Source organism: Heloderma suspectum, chromosome 2 (assembly GCF_057233095.1).
Source record: "Heloderma suspectum isolate Gila_16-S chromosome 2, 16-S_ref, whole genome shotgun sequence".
Classification (NCBI taxonomy): Eukaryota; Metazoa; Chordata; class Lepidosauria; order Squamata; family Helodermatidae; genus Heloderma; species Heloderma suspectum.
The window spans coordinates 338629054-338643860 of record NC_139459.1 but is presented as its reverse complement, the minus strand read 5'-3'; the positions used below and the strand labels follow the sequence as shown (position 1 = coordinate 338643860).

The 14807-nt window shown below is 47.2% G+C and overlaps 1 protein-coding gene across 1 annotated transcript in view; it reads left to right on the top strand.

Moving 5' to 3' along the window:
- The window catches only part of PLXNB1 (plexin B1), a 184922-nt gene that overhangs the window by 83925 nt on the left and 86190 nt on the right, over positions 1–14807 (top strand). The gene's annotated exons all lie outside the window — the stretch shown is intronic.

The window sequence follows — 14807 nt, the reverse complement described above, 5'->3', positions numbered from 1 at the left end:
TATTATTTATTATTATGAAGAGCCATTGCAACCAAGTGTGATGCAATGGCCCATTAAAATAAATGAAACTTGGTCTGCGGAGACCCACAACTCCTTTAAGGCTTTAATCATATACGCGCTTATTTGGGAGTAAATCCCACTGAACATAATGGTACTTACTTCTGAATAGACAAGTAGGATTGCCCTACCAGGCTACAAGCATAACTACACTCACTAGGGGAGTAAACTCTCCCTGAATCAGGCCCCTGTCAGTAGCCATGGATATAGACAAAACACACTTGAGTGGTAGGTTAGGAACAGACTTTTACTAGAGATATAACGAACTTACATCTCAAAGTAAATTGGCTGAGGTCAGCCCCATGGTCAGCATCACTTGCAGGAGGAAGAAGAAAGAAGATAGGAAAGTAGAGGGAGGAGACAAAGAAAAGGCAGAACACCTCTGGGAGATCCCCTCCAACCTTACTCAGGTACATGTTAACCCTTCAAGTTCAAGTTAAGTGACGCACGGCCCTAGTCCCTCCAACATAAACTCCATTGAACACATTGGGACTTACTTCTGAGTAAACAAGCCTAGGATCCTACTGTCAACCAGAGGGGTTGGATCCAAGCCCAGGCCCCCACCTGCACCTTGATGGACAAACTTGGAATCATAGAATCATAGAATAGTAGGGTTGGAAGGGGCCTACAAGGCCATTGAGTCCAACCCCCTGCTCAGTGCAGGAATCCAAGTCAGAGCATCCCTGACAGATAGCTGTCCAGCCTCGTCTTGAACACCACCAGTGTGGGAGAGCCCACTACCTCCCTAGGTCATTGGTTCCATTGTCATACTGCTCTAACAGTCAGGAAGTTTTTCCTGATGTTCAGCCGGAATCTGGCTGCCTGTAACTTGAGCCCATTGTTCCGTGTCCTGCACTCTGGGATGATCAAGAAGAGATCCTGGCCTTCCTCTCTGTGACAACCTTTCAAGTACTTGAAGAGCGCTATCATATCTCCACTCAGTCATCTCTTCTCCAGGCTAAACATGCCCAGTTCTTTCAGTCTCTCTTCATAGGGCTTTGTTTCCAGTCCCCTGATCATCTTTGTTGCCCTCCTCTGAACCCTCTCCAGTTTGTCTGCATCCTTCTTAAAGTGTGGTGCCCAGAACTGGACACAGTAGTCCAGATGAGGCCTAACCAGTGCTGAGTAGAGGGGAACTAGTACTTCCTGGGATTTGGAAGCTATGCTTCTATGAATGCAGCCCAAAAGAGCATTTGCCTTTTTTGCAGCCACATCACATGGTTGGCTCATATTCAGCTTGTGATTGATAACAATTCCAAGATCCTTCTTGCTAGTAGTGTTGTTGAGCCACATATCCCCCATCTTGTAACTGTGCATTTGGTTTCTTTTTCCTAGGTGCAGAACTTGGCATTTATCCCTATGAAATGTCATTCTGTTCTGCCCAGCGCTCCAGTCTATCCAGATCACTTTGAATTTTGTTTCTGTCTTCCAAAGTATTAACTATCCCGCCCAATTTTGTGTCATCTGCAAATTTGATCAGCATTCCCTGCACCTCCTCCTCCAAGTCATTAATAAAAATGTTGAAGAGCACTGGGCCCAGGACTGAGCCCTGCGGTACCCCACTCGTTACCTCTCCCCAGTTGGAGAAGGTCCCATTGATAAGCACTCTTTGAGTCCGATTCTATAGCCAACTGTGGATCCACCAGATGGTTGTCTCATCTAGCCCACTTTGAGCTAGTTTGCTCATCAGGATATCATGGGGCACTTTGTCGAAAGCTTTGCTGAAGTCGAGGTATATGATGTCTACAGCATTCCCACGGTCCACAAGGGAGGTTACTTGATCAAAAAATGAGATCAGATTCGTCTGGCAGGACTTGTTCTTGACAAATCCATGTTGGCTTCGAGTAATCACTGCATTGTTGTCAAGGTGCTTACAGATGGATTGCTTTATCATCTGCTCCAGAATTTTCCCAGGGATTGATGTCAGGCTGACTGGTCTGTTCCCAGGTTCCTCCTTTTTACCCTTTTTCAAAATAGGGACATTAGCCCTCCTCCAGTCATCTGGCACTTTACCCATCCTCCATGATTTCTCAAAGAGAATAGACAGCGGTTCTGAGAGTTCTTCTGCCAGTTCCTTTATTACTCTAGGATGCAGTTCACCTGGCCCTGGAGATTTGAACTCATTCAAAGTAATTAGGTGTTCCTTGACCATATGCCTATCGATCTCAAGCTGCAATCCTGCCCCTTCAGCCTGTACTTCGCCTTTGCCAGGGGGGTCATAGACCCTCTTTTGGGAGAAGACTGAGCCAAAGTAGGAATTGAGCACCTCCGCCTTTTCTTTGTCATCTGTTATTGTTTTGCCATCCTTATTTAATAGCTGAACAACCATTTCTTTCCTTTGCCTTTTACTATGCACGTAGCTGAAGAAAGCCTTTTTGTTGTTTTTAGCATCCCTCGCTAACCTCAGCTCATTCTCAGCTTTAGCCTTCCTGACACCATCCCTGCAATTCTGTGCTACCTGCCTGTACTCTTCCTTTGTTACTTGGCCTTCTTTCCACTTCCTATATGTGTCCTTTTTTGTTTTCAGGTCATCTCTAAGCTTTTTGTGAAGCCACATTGGCTTCTTCTGTTGTCTTCCACCTTTTCTTCTTGTTGGAATTGTTTGTAATTGTGCCTTGAGAATTTCCTTTTTTAAAAGCTCCCACTCGTCTTGGACTCCTTTTCTCGTTAGCGTCGCTTGCCATGGGACCTTACTGATCATTGTTCTGAGTTTATGAAAATCAGCTTTCCTAAAATCCAGGGTACGCGTTTGACTACACTCAGCTTTTGCTTCCCTTAGAACCAAGAACTCAAGTACAACATGGTTGCTTTCCCCCAGAGTTCCCGTAACTCCTACTTTATCCACTAAGTCATCTCTGTTGGTTAGGATCAAGTCAAGGATAGCCGATCCTCTAGTTCCTTCCTCTACTTTCTGTAGGAGGAAGTTATCCGCCACACAAGTCAGGAATTTCCTGGAGGGGCCATGTTTTGCAGAATTTGTCTCCCAACAAATATCGGGGAAATTGAAGTCCCCCATTACTACTACATCATGCTTCCTTAAAACATTGGCTATTTGCTTTTCAAAAGTTTCATCCTCGTCTTCTCCTTGATTGGGTGGCCGGTAGTAGACTCCGACCATCAGGTTCCTTTTATTCTTTGCTCCATTTATTTTGATCCAGATGCTCTCGATGAGGCTACCAAGCTCATCCTCCTGTATTTCTGTGCAGAGATATGTATTTTTCACATACAGTGCAACCCCACCTCCCTTTCTGTTCCTCCTGTTCCTTTTGAACAAGTTATATCCTTCAATTGCTGTATTCCAGTCATGAGAGTCATCCCACCAAGTCTCAGTTATACCTATCAAGTCACAATTTCCCTCTTGTATTAAGAGTTCAAGTTCGTTCTGTTTGTTTCCCATACTCTGGGCATTAGTATATAGACATCGAAGACCGTGTGCTTCATAGTCTGGCTTTCTTCCTACATGTGTCTGAAGACTATTATTGGGCGCTATCAGAGCTGTTCTCTCTGTTGCAGTGCATGAACCTACGTCCGTTGTTACCCCCAACTTTACATCTCCCTTCCCCGTACGATTCAGTTTAAAGCCCTCCTGATGAAGTTCATCAAATTTTGTGGCCAAACACATTCTTCCACAAATACTGTGGCCAAACACATTCTTCCCAGCCTTTGTGAGGTGCAACCCGTCCCTTGCCAACAGCCCATCTTCCAGGAAGCATAGCCCATGGTCCCAGAATCCAAATCTCTCTCGTAAGCACCACCTTCATAGCCAGTCATTCACCCGGAGTATTTTTTGTTCCTTTTCTATCCCTCTTCTATGGGCAAACCTGGGCAAACAAACAGCAGGTGAAAACTTTTCACAGCATGGTGATAAAACGTGATCCCCTGCTAACATCTGCACATCAAGCCCACTAGAATCCCTCTCCCACACACAGCAAACCCCAGCATAAACATGAGCAACAGACAATGGCGGCAGCGGCCCCTGCCTGCTCCTGCTGCTGCTGTGGCCAGCAGCAGCAGCCCTGAACAGGTGGCCGGTGCTGCAGGACAACAAGGGCAGCGGAGGAGAAGAGAGTGGCAGCAAACCTCATGCAGCCTGCCAGGTGTGCAGGCATGGAGCAGGAATGGGCAGCAGGGTGGGAAAAGGGGCAGGAAGCTGAGGGGTTGGTTGGGGATGGTCGAAATGTGAGGTGTGGCGGCTGCTCAGGGGGTAGAAGGCGGAGAAGCTGAAGGTGAGGAGGAGAATAGGGGGGGCCAAGGACAGGGAAGGTGGCTTTGGTCCCTCATGCCTCTTTTCTCCCTCCTCCCCTGCTGAGGAAGGGAGCAGCTGACCTTGGGGCTACAGATCTCCCTCTCTCACCCGCTTTGTCTGGCCGGCTCTGTGTGGTAGGCCGCCTCTGTGTGGTAGGCAAGAGGCAGCCGCCAGTCACCCGCACTCCCTTCCTCTGCTCCCTCCTCCCCCCACTGTGTCTGCCCCCGCAGCAGGAGCAGGCTAGGACTCGGCTGAGAGCCAGGTCTAATAAAAGTACAGGAGTGAAGACCTGGTGCGACCTGCCAGCACTACACCGCTGCCCTTGGCCATCATGGCTAAGATCTGCTGATAGACCTATCCTCTGTGATTTTGTTTAATTCTCTTCAAGAGCTGTATAAGCCAGCGGCCATCACCACATCTTTTGGCACTGAGTTCCATAAGTTAATTATGCATTATGTGAAGAAAAAATAATCTTTCATTCATTCATCTGTTACGAAATGGACAGTATAAAATGGAAAATGCAATATAATTTCTTAGAATATTTCAAGTTCACAGAGGTGCTGAATACACAAATTCATCTAGGAGGGCAAATGCATCTTTGAGTAGGAAGCCTCTGGGGCAGGACAAGTTGGAGCAGGGAAACAGCTGGTGAGAAAATAGTTAACCATCCCTCCCTTCCCCGCACTCTCTATTGCTTCTCTACTCTAAATTCAGATGGTCTCCAATTCATTTCCAGGCATCTCTAGTTAAAAAGATCAGGTAGCAGATGATGTGCAAGATCTCTGCCTGAGACTCAGATTAGACCAGGGCCTTCCCAAGACTTTTTGCAGCCTCAGGTAAAGGACAATATGGCGCCTATCCCTCCATTCCACTTAGAGGTCGACTGAACTGGCAGTGGAATCTTACTTTAACACTGGCAACAGGACAGGGCCCTGTGTTACACCCAAGGACAGCAGGCTAATTGAGGGGGTGCAGGAGAGGTGGTGTGGCATACACAGGGTTGTCCTCCAAGATAAAGGAATGGACGGGGGGACTGAGGAAGTGTTGCCAATACTGCCTCTCAGCATGTGCTGCTTGAGGCAGTTGCCTCACTCTGCCATTGATAGGGCTGGCCCTGGGGTAGACAGCACTGGGTTAGATAGACAAACAGAAATCTACCTGGTATAAGGCAGATTTCTATGTTCCTTAGGCAAATATCTCAGTGGCTGCTGGAAGGCCAGAAGAACCGGGGTGAAGGAACCACCCAGACAGGAACAAGGAAGTAATTGGGCAGGAAGACTGGGTCACATCAGGGAGAGTTGGCAGTAGCAGACATCAAAAGTGACAAGTACAGAGTTAATCTGTTACTCATGGGAGGACTAGACATTGGTGGAGAAGGTCTGGGAACTTGGGCCTTGCCAAACATTTGCAAAATGGTGTGAGGGGGCGCAAATTGAAGTGCAGAAGCAACAGGCAGGTTCCCAAATATTTTCCCCGGTAACCACCACTTTCCCCCAACAATCCCTCCCCCTGCAGTGTGACAGTCATTAATCAGGAGCTCTGGGGCAGTGGTGGTAGGAATTAGCTGGGGGAACAGGCAGGGGAAGAGAGCCAAGCCCCCTCCCTTTCTGCCACTTCTGACTCAAAGGTCTCCCTCCCCCACCACCTATCCCGCCACTGTGCAGCTCTTTGGTAGACAGCCAGCTTGCCAGGCCTAGGGCTCCACCAGACAGACTAGTTCTGCCCTTAAGCAAGAAGTGGAAGGTGACTTGGGAGCATTTATAGCTGCCTTCCCCAACCTGGTGCCCTCCAGGAGTTGTGGACTACAAGTCCCAGTGCTCCTGACCATTGACTGGGGCTGCTTGGAATTGGAGTCCAAAATATGTGGAGGGCACCAGGTTGGGGAAGGCTGATTCATAGCAAGCCAGGGTCAGGAGGAGTGCAAGGATGAGGAGCTAAACAGAAAGTAGCTACACTCCTAACTAAGCACGCTTGTTAGGGAGTCATACTGAAGACCCCTCCTTCCATAGTACCTCACAATGTCTTTTAGAAGGAGGTACTGCTTGCTGTTTGGGAGAGGCACACACAGGCTGTTTAACAGCTTGTCCTATAGACTCGTGTGTGTGTGTGTGTGTGTGTGTGTGTGAGAGACAGAGAGAGAGAGAGAGTGTGGGTGGGGATCTACTGGTAGATCTCTGGGTGATTTTCAGTAGGTTGGCAAGAGCCACTGCCTCCCAGTTGTTTCCACAATAATGGCAACAAAATGATGGTCCCGTCCCCCACCAGAAGTTGGGCTGTTGAAATGAAGAAAGCTTAGGGTAACTAGGAGTGGACCTTTGTGCAAGTGGACTGTGAGTGCTGTTCGGTACTGAAAACAAATTCCTAAATTCAGAATGTGCTCAGAGGTGGCCAGTTCTTTCATGCTAAGTGGATACTTTTGCACTGGGCTCTTGTTGGTGGATCTTGGGGTTCTAGAAAAAACAAAGCAGAACTGACAAGCCCTAAGTCAGCTCACCCCTGGTATAGATGGTATCCCCTCCAATCCAGGTAGGGTTGTCAACTGGCCAGAAACATGCACGGACTTGTATGTGCATGCGCATGTGTGTTCTCTCTCTCTCTCCCTCTCTCTCTCTCTCTCTCACACACACACACCTGACCTGCTGTTGTGATTCAAACAGCAGCTATGTTAAAATCACCAGAAGCTGGTGAAGGGCAGAGACAGCAAGAGAAATGTGATCGCCTGCTAATTGCTGCAGATCAAACAGGTGTTCAAGGCCTGGCTTCAGGGGCCACACACACACCTGACCTGCTGTTGTGATTCAAACAGCAGCTATGTTAAAATCACCAGAAGCTGGTGAAGGGCAGAGACAGCAAGAGAAATGTGATCGCCTGCTAATTGCTGCAGATCAAACAGGTGTTCAAGGCCTGGCTACAGGGGCCAGCAGAAAAGTTGGCAAGCCTTATTGCGTGGAACAAGACCAAGAGCCTTGTGATCTCCATTGGCCACCAGAGGCATAGACATAATTGTGAAGGGAAGGGAAGAAGTGAGAGATATTTAGAAAAGGGGGAAATGGCATCTCAGTCAGTTCCTGATATTGCATGTTCTCTTGTTATAAGACACAAAAGGGGAGGGAGAGTGGCAACATTTTAATTTGTTTGGGACAGCAAAAACAATCACAATAAAAAAAATATTGGGCCAACCCTGTCTGGAGGGCAACCAAGAAGAATGCCTCTGAGTTTGCCAATGTGATGGAGCACAGAATGTATTGTGAGGAGGGTCTTGCAAATTGGCCCCTGCAGGAAGGAGCATGGGAAGCTTATCCTGAATGGCGTCCCTGTAAAGGGTGCCAAATAGCCAGCTTCCACAATGCCCTCTTTCCCCAGAGGTTTCTAGAAGCAATCAGACAAACTTTTCCTGGGCTTATTTCAACCTGGTTTGTCTCTTTCCCCCCCTCTCCACTCACTTTGAATTAATGCATAATGTCGAGCAGTTGTGTGAACAGTTTCTAGTTTTGTGCTGAACCTTTGCTCATAAAAGAAAGATGCAGACAAGCTGGAAAGGTGCAGCTCAGCCTAGATTTGACTCATGTACAACCAGGTAACCCTTTTCATATTTCCAGGCCTCATGCACTGTGTTAGTAGCAGCAACAGCTTCCAAAGTCACTCCAGTTTAAAACAAATGCATTAAAAAAAATATCAAAAACCTCCCAATCTGTCTGCATGAATTCGCCCCCAGTTTCCTCCACTCACTTTGAAAAATGACAAATTGCTAGGTAATTTGAACACCCTATTAACAGCAGTGAGTGCTGCCGACCAGCAGCGAGTGCTGCCGACGCTTGGACCTTCCTTACTAGAAGAACCAACTCCTCATTTTTGCCAATAACTTAAATGTGCAAGATGCTGAAGTCTGGGGAGTGGGGGTAAGGAAGGGAAGGAGGACTAAGAGTAGGTGGGGGTGAATGCCATTGTAAATGGAATTTAATATCAAAATAAATAACAGGGCAGAGAAAAAGGGGAAAAAGGCCTCTGAGGGAGAGGGAACCACAAATCCTCAGAGTTGTTTGGCTCCGCATTGTGTAGTTTCAGCTGCATAGTTCAGATGTAAAGGCAGTGTGTGGGATACAGTCCTCTTAATGACTGGTTTATCCAAGCCCTTCACCCTTGCCCATTCAGAGCAAGGAAGGGCTTGCCATTAAAATCTGATTGTAGCTGTGCATATTTTCTGTGCCAGTTCCCGCAGTGCTCCATTCAGCTTACCACTTATATGTCTGTCAGTGACTTTTCTTTTATATGTATGTATGTATGTATGTATATCCAGAGGCAGTTTTAGCTTGGCTGGTTTCTAGCTGCGGCCTATCTCTCATTGCATTTTTTTTTTGCATAATGCTAATTCTGAGCTCGCTTGCTCTAACTCTCTGCTTTGCAAGCCAGCCCTTCTGCTCAGGTTTGCTCTGGAAACTACCTCCCCAATGAATTCTGGAGCTAGCTTTTTGAATCTATTTTCAACATATAGGGGACAGCCAGAAACACCAGACACTAGACAAAAGTTCAGCTAGGTCGCTTCCACTGGAAAATCATTGGCTCAGCTCTCTGAGAGTTCTGCAAACATTGTTTTGCGTGTGTGTTTCTAATTAAGATTTGGGTGACAGGGGATCCTTAACGATGCATGTCTTCCTAGGTCAAACTACATGCGACATTAAGCAAGATTTTAAAAAACACACTTCGTGCAGGGTGTTTTCCTTTTTCCAGTAAAAAGCAGCTGCGTGAAGCCCCAGTCAGATCGGGAATGTGGTGTGTGGAGAGAAGGTTTTTTTTAACTTGCACTCTGGTTTTCTGCCTAAAATCTCCCCCACAATTACTGTTTTCCCTACAAAGGCATGGTATATTCTGAACAGTACCACCAGGAGGGCGGGCTTAGTGTGGACAACTTTTCCCCACTAGAAAATACACCCTTGCAGAGCCCCGATCAGGATTGAGACCATGTGTTGCTCCAGCGTGTTTCCTACCAACCCTCTGCAGTTTTTGGCAGAAACTGGCACAGGGAGGACAGGGTTAAATCTCACCACAACCACCATCACCACCAGCCTGATCCAGACCAGGGTCCCACACAACAGCTTTTTCTAAAAAAGAAAGAAAGTAGCCAGCACTAAGCATGCTTTTTAAAAAAGTCTGCTGAACATAAAGTGTAGTTTGACCCTCATTACTGACATATAAAGCCCCCCCTCAACAAAAACAGCAACATGGCCTGCAAATGAGGCTATCTTCAAACCTGTTTAAATTTGTAGCGTAGATTTCTCCTCAGAAGTTGTGTGTGTATCCGGGGGGGGGGGGGGGGGATGGATGACCGCAGGGAGCAAGCACCCAGCTGAATACTACGGATAAGGAATGAGGAGAGGAGAGGAAGTAAGGAAAGTTCTGCTGAGGTTGGACAGCACCAGAGGGCCAGACAGGCTGGGAGGAAGAGAGGACCAACCTGAACAGGGAACAACTTCCTTCATGCAGTGGATTCCAGAGAGGATGCCGTTTTCTAGCCTCCAACACTGTACTGGAATTACGGGGGTGGGGAAGTAGGAAGTTCTTAATAAAATCCACAAGCCCCACTCCTGACTTCCCGTCAGTTTTAAGAGCTGTGCTGGTTCAAGCCAAAGACGGCATCCTGTTTCCCGAAGTGGCCAAGCAGATGCCTACAGGAAGCTCACAAGCAGGACATGAGCAACAGGCCTCCACCCACTTGTGTTCTGCAGCCACCAGTAATCACAGGCAGGCTGTTTCTGATCCAGGAGGTAGCATACAGCTGTCTCAAATTTAGCTAAATGACACCCCCTCCATTTTACTCTTATAAAATGGTAGATAAAGGGAGGGGCATCACAAAGGGCATGGGGGCCAGGGGCCCTCCTGTAATTCCAGCACTGCCAACCTCCATCTTTCTGTGGTGGATGGGATGTCATTTTTGTCTCTTCACGTCAGATGTCGTATTGTCTAAGGCCAGCACTGGAGGATTCCAGCAGGCTGAGCTGAGGGGGAAGCGGGGCCGTCCACCAGCTCTGCTTGAAAGGCCTCCCTCATGAAGGCGCCTCCTCCCTCAGCTGTCACCACCAGCAGCCATCCAGGCTGCGCTGCGGGAGATGAGAGGGGAATAAGGCCATTCCACCTGCCCTGAAGCCCACCTCCATGAAGGTGCCTGCTCCCTCAGCTGTCATCTCTAGCAGCCATGACAGCAGGCTGTACTGAGAGATTTAATTTTCCCTCTTCCCTTCCTATTCCTTTTTCCTTGTGTGTCATGTATTTTTAGTTTGTAAGCCTGCGGGCAGGGATTGTCTTCTTTTACTGATTATTTGTAAGCCGCTCTGGGACCCTGTTTTGTCTGAAGAACGGGATAAAAATACTCAAATTAATAAATAAGAAGAAAAATGTCCAAGCCTAAGAACTCACGGATCTAAGTAAGGTGACGATCTGGGGTAATATTTCACATAGGCTCTCTGGTGACCATGCCATCCTGACAGCAAAGTAGAGACATTGAAGGAGCTGTTGACTATGCCACTGCAGCAGAAGACTCCAGCCAAATACAGAGCTCTGCTTATCACAGTAATGCGGGAATTCCCTTGTCAAAAGAATGTAGTCATTCTCTGTAACTGAACCACCTCTGGACCCAGAGGGGCTTCTCTTCCTTTAAGGTCACTGTAGTTAAGGAGAAGCACCGAACAAGCCTGGAGAAACCTATTTTCCATGCCCTGAAAGAGGAAGCTCTTTATGCAGGGGTAGATGGTGAATTTCTGGACAGCCATCTGGCTACCCCTGTCATGGTATTTATTTATTTGTTCATGTTCATTAATTAATTACATTTATATCCTGCCTTTTTTCTCTTGTAAGGAACCCAAGGCAGTTTACATGATCCGCTTCCTCCTCTCCATTTTATCCTCACAACAACCCTGTGAGGTAGGTTAGGCTGGGAGTCAGTGACTGGCCCAAAATCTCCCAATGAGCTTCATAGCCGAGTGAGGACTAGAAGCTGGATCTCCCAAGCACTCTAACCACTAGACTACACTGTCTAATTGTCTAATGCAGGGGTGCAGAACCTGAGGACCAGGGGCCAAATCCAGCCCACATGGATTTCACCCCCTGGGGTTCCCCAGACAGCCACACCCCTTTCCCTAGCCCAACCCCCTTTCCCCCAACTGCCAATTATTTGGTCATTTCCCAGCTTTTGCACAGTTTTTCTCTCCATTCTAAAAGGTTGAAATGCCTCTCCTAAAGCTTTGGCATTTTGGCCCTAGGTTCTGCCTCCCCCCCACTCCGGAACGCTGCCCCAAAGAGCTTCACTGAAATGGAATCCAGCCCCTGGGCTGAAAGAGGTTCTGCACCCCAGGTCTATACTTACTGATTTCCTGGTATAACGTTGAATTCTGGGATACCTTACCAGGTAAATGAATATCTCTGTAAGTTCTGATCAACCAGGGTGAACTCTGAGAATGCATCCCACTACGCACCCTCCCCCTTGCAACAGAGCAGAGGTCTCAAGGGTGCGTTGTCAGTTTGCTTGAGGCAATGTAGCACCTGCCATATGTTTTGGACTACAGCTCCAATTCCCCCCCCCAATCCAGCATGATCCTAAGCTCTATGAAATTGCATAACATTTTGCATCTTATTGTATTGTTCTTTGTCCCCTATGTATCCTCTATGCATCATGTTTCAAGAACTTTGCAGTATGCTGTCTGCGGTACAATTTCCATGATAACTGGGCTGTACGTTGCATTTAAGGGAGAAGGGCAGCAGATGTAACATTTTGTTTTGCAGCTATGTCAAAGCTGCGTATAACCAGAGGTACCCTCCATATATATATTTGCTGGGATGTGGGAGATCTGGGTGGGAAAGGGTGAAGAGAATATCTCCAAGGACCTAACTACACGTTACTTTAAACAGATCACTTAAAACAATATCAGGGTTTAATAAAATATTAAATCAAGCATGGGTGAGAAGGGGATCTGGATTGGGACTACTGTGTGGAGGCAATCCTGAAAACAATCCTGTCCCCCTCTGATGGAAAATAGTGATAGCAACCCCCCTCCCACTTCCATTCGTGCCAAGGGGATTTTTTTTTACTATTGCTATTTCCTGCACTGGGGGGTGGGGGTCAGGAACATGGCAGGTGAGGGAAGGGTTAAACCTTCCCTCACCACATGCTGTTGTCCCAATCTAGATTGGTGCCCCCACTTTTTTTTTAAGTTGTGTACATAAAGTTATGCATAGTTAGAGCTCTTAGCTTTAAGCCCCAACATGGCGCCCTCCAGGTGTTTTGGGCAACAACCCCCATGAGCCCCAGCCAGCATGGTCCACGGTTGAGGATTATGAGAGTTGTGTTTCATGACATCTGGGGGGGACCAGGTGAGGGAAGGGTGCTTTAAGTGATAGCAGAAGAGAAGCTTGAAAACGAAGCTTGAAACATGGTGTCTTAAGTGCAAATGACCAGAAAATACAGAAGTGATGATTAAGGTGGAAGAGTTTGAGAAGACCAAAGTAGGGATGTGCGTAGGACTTCGAAGCGCCTTCCATCTCATGACAGTATCACATTGCAATTTTGGGAGGTTTTATCTTTCTGCATGAAAATTCATGCATATTTTCGTGTGTATTTTTCCAAATGTATGCATTAGTTGTGTGCATTTTTTGGAATGTATGCATTCTCCCATTGATTAAAGCATGTTTGTGTGCATTTTTCAAAAGTACACATTTTTAATGTGCATTTTTCAAATGTACACATGCTTTCGAATGAATTGGGGGGGCACAAATCACATTGCAAGCTTGGAAATGTATGGATTTGGGCTGCAGATTATGTTTGAGTTCGTATTCAGTCCAGAAGGTGCAAACTGGGAAGATCCTGATCCAAAACTAACTGAAAAGAGTTGCAAAACATTTATATAAGTAAGGTGTAAAGCTTTATTTGGGCCAGGCCATAGCTCAGTGATAGAGCTTCCTATTTTGCATGCAGAAAGTGCCAGGTTCAGTCCCTAGCTTCCCCAGTTAAGAAAGGTCTAAGTTGCAGATGATGGGAAAAATCCTCTGCCTGAGACCTGGCAAATTGCTGTCAGGCAGCTAGTCTGATCTGGCATGAGGCAACTTACTGTTACTCCTGGTGCTTGGAGCATGGAAATGGATTGCCTTTCTGCACAGGACATAGTGCTAGGCACAAGACTGTGCTTCTGACACCCTATTGTTGTTTGTTACCGCACAAATGGTGGTCTTGTCAGAACCAGCTTTGCCAGGTCCCAGGAGCAAGGCATTTGATGAGCTTCCGCCAGGCTTTAAAAACCTGGCTGTTCAGGCAGGCATTTGGGGTGGGTTAGGGTTTTTTAGAGCAGCGTTGGGTTTCTTTGTTTTTTGTTCAGTTGATTATGTAAGTTTGTTATTAGTATTGTACCCCGCCTAGAGTGGCTGGGTAGCCAGCCAGATGGGTGGCTAATAAATAAATAAATAAATCAAACAAACAAACAAACAAATGCCAAAACAGCAGCAGTAGCAGCAAGCCACATCTCATTGTTCCTTGGACCTAATGTCAAGCCTAAACCAGAAATGGTTTGACACCATTTGCTGTAGCCCCACTGACATGGAAGAGGCTCCGTTGCTGGTTGGGCTGGTACTCTTATTGTTCCTTCCCTTGCAAGCTGAATCCCTGCCTGCTAGCCTTTGCAAGCCCTAGAATTTAGGAACCAGCGTGGGCTTGACATCATCGGTGAGGAGGGAAAGAGCGTTAATCCACAGTGCAGATCCGTCCACCTACTTTCAGTTTCTGGGTCAGGCTCTCTTTATCATTCCTTTCTCTGTAGCAAAATATCCTGTAATGCAGGTATCGGCAGGCATTCCATGCTTGTGGGCAGGGCTGGCGTCAAGGGTAGACAACTGCCAAGGGTTTACACTTCTGACGGGCCTACTGATTACAGCCCCCTGGAGTTGCTCCTCTTCTTCACCATTTCCAACCGGCTTGTTCACCCCTCTCTTGCTCTGGCCCAGACAGTAGCAATGGTGAGGAGGAGCATTAGATGCCACGGCCTCCCTGCTCACTAGCTCCCCGCCTGTCAAGCAAGCAAGTGGTAGCAGTGATGAGAAAGAGGAGGAGGAGCGATAGCAGCTGGTGACAATGGCAGTGGAAAGAATAGATTCACTGAGGGAGGGGGTCCATTGAAGATGTCTTGCCTAAGGGTCCTAAAAAACCTGGGGTGGGCATTGCTTGCAAGATCAGTATTAATATTTTTTTACTAGAAGCCCAAGGTCCATCTACCAGAGTCAGGTACAAAATGGCAGCACTGGAGGCAGAGCCAGTCACCGTTTGCACCCTGCGAGCTGTACATATACTGGATGGCTGGTATATACAAGTACAAACATACATCCGTGTTATTACAGATCAGGGATTATGATTGCTTAATTGGGAATGTGGTGTGTGTGTGTGTGTGTGTGTGTGTGCCCTTTTGTTACTGCTGTAGTTAAGCCATTGGGAGTCAGAAACATTTCCTGACCTGGTGCAAATCATCAAGTG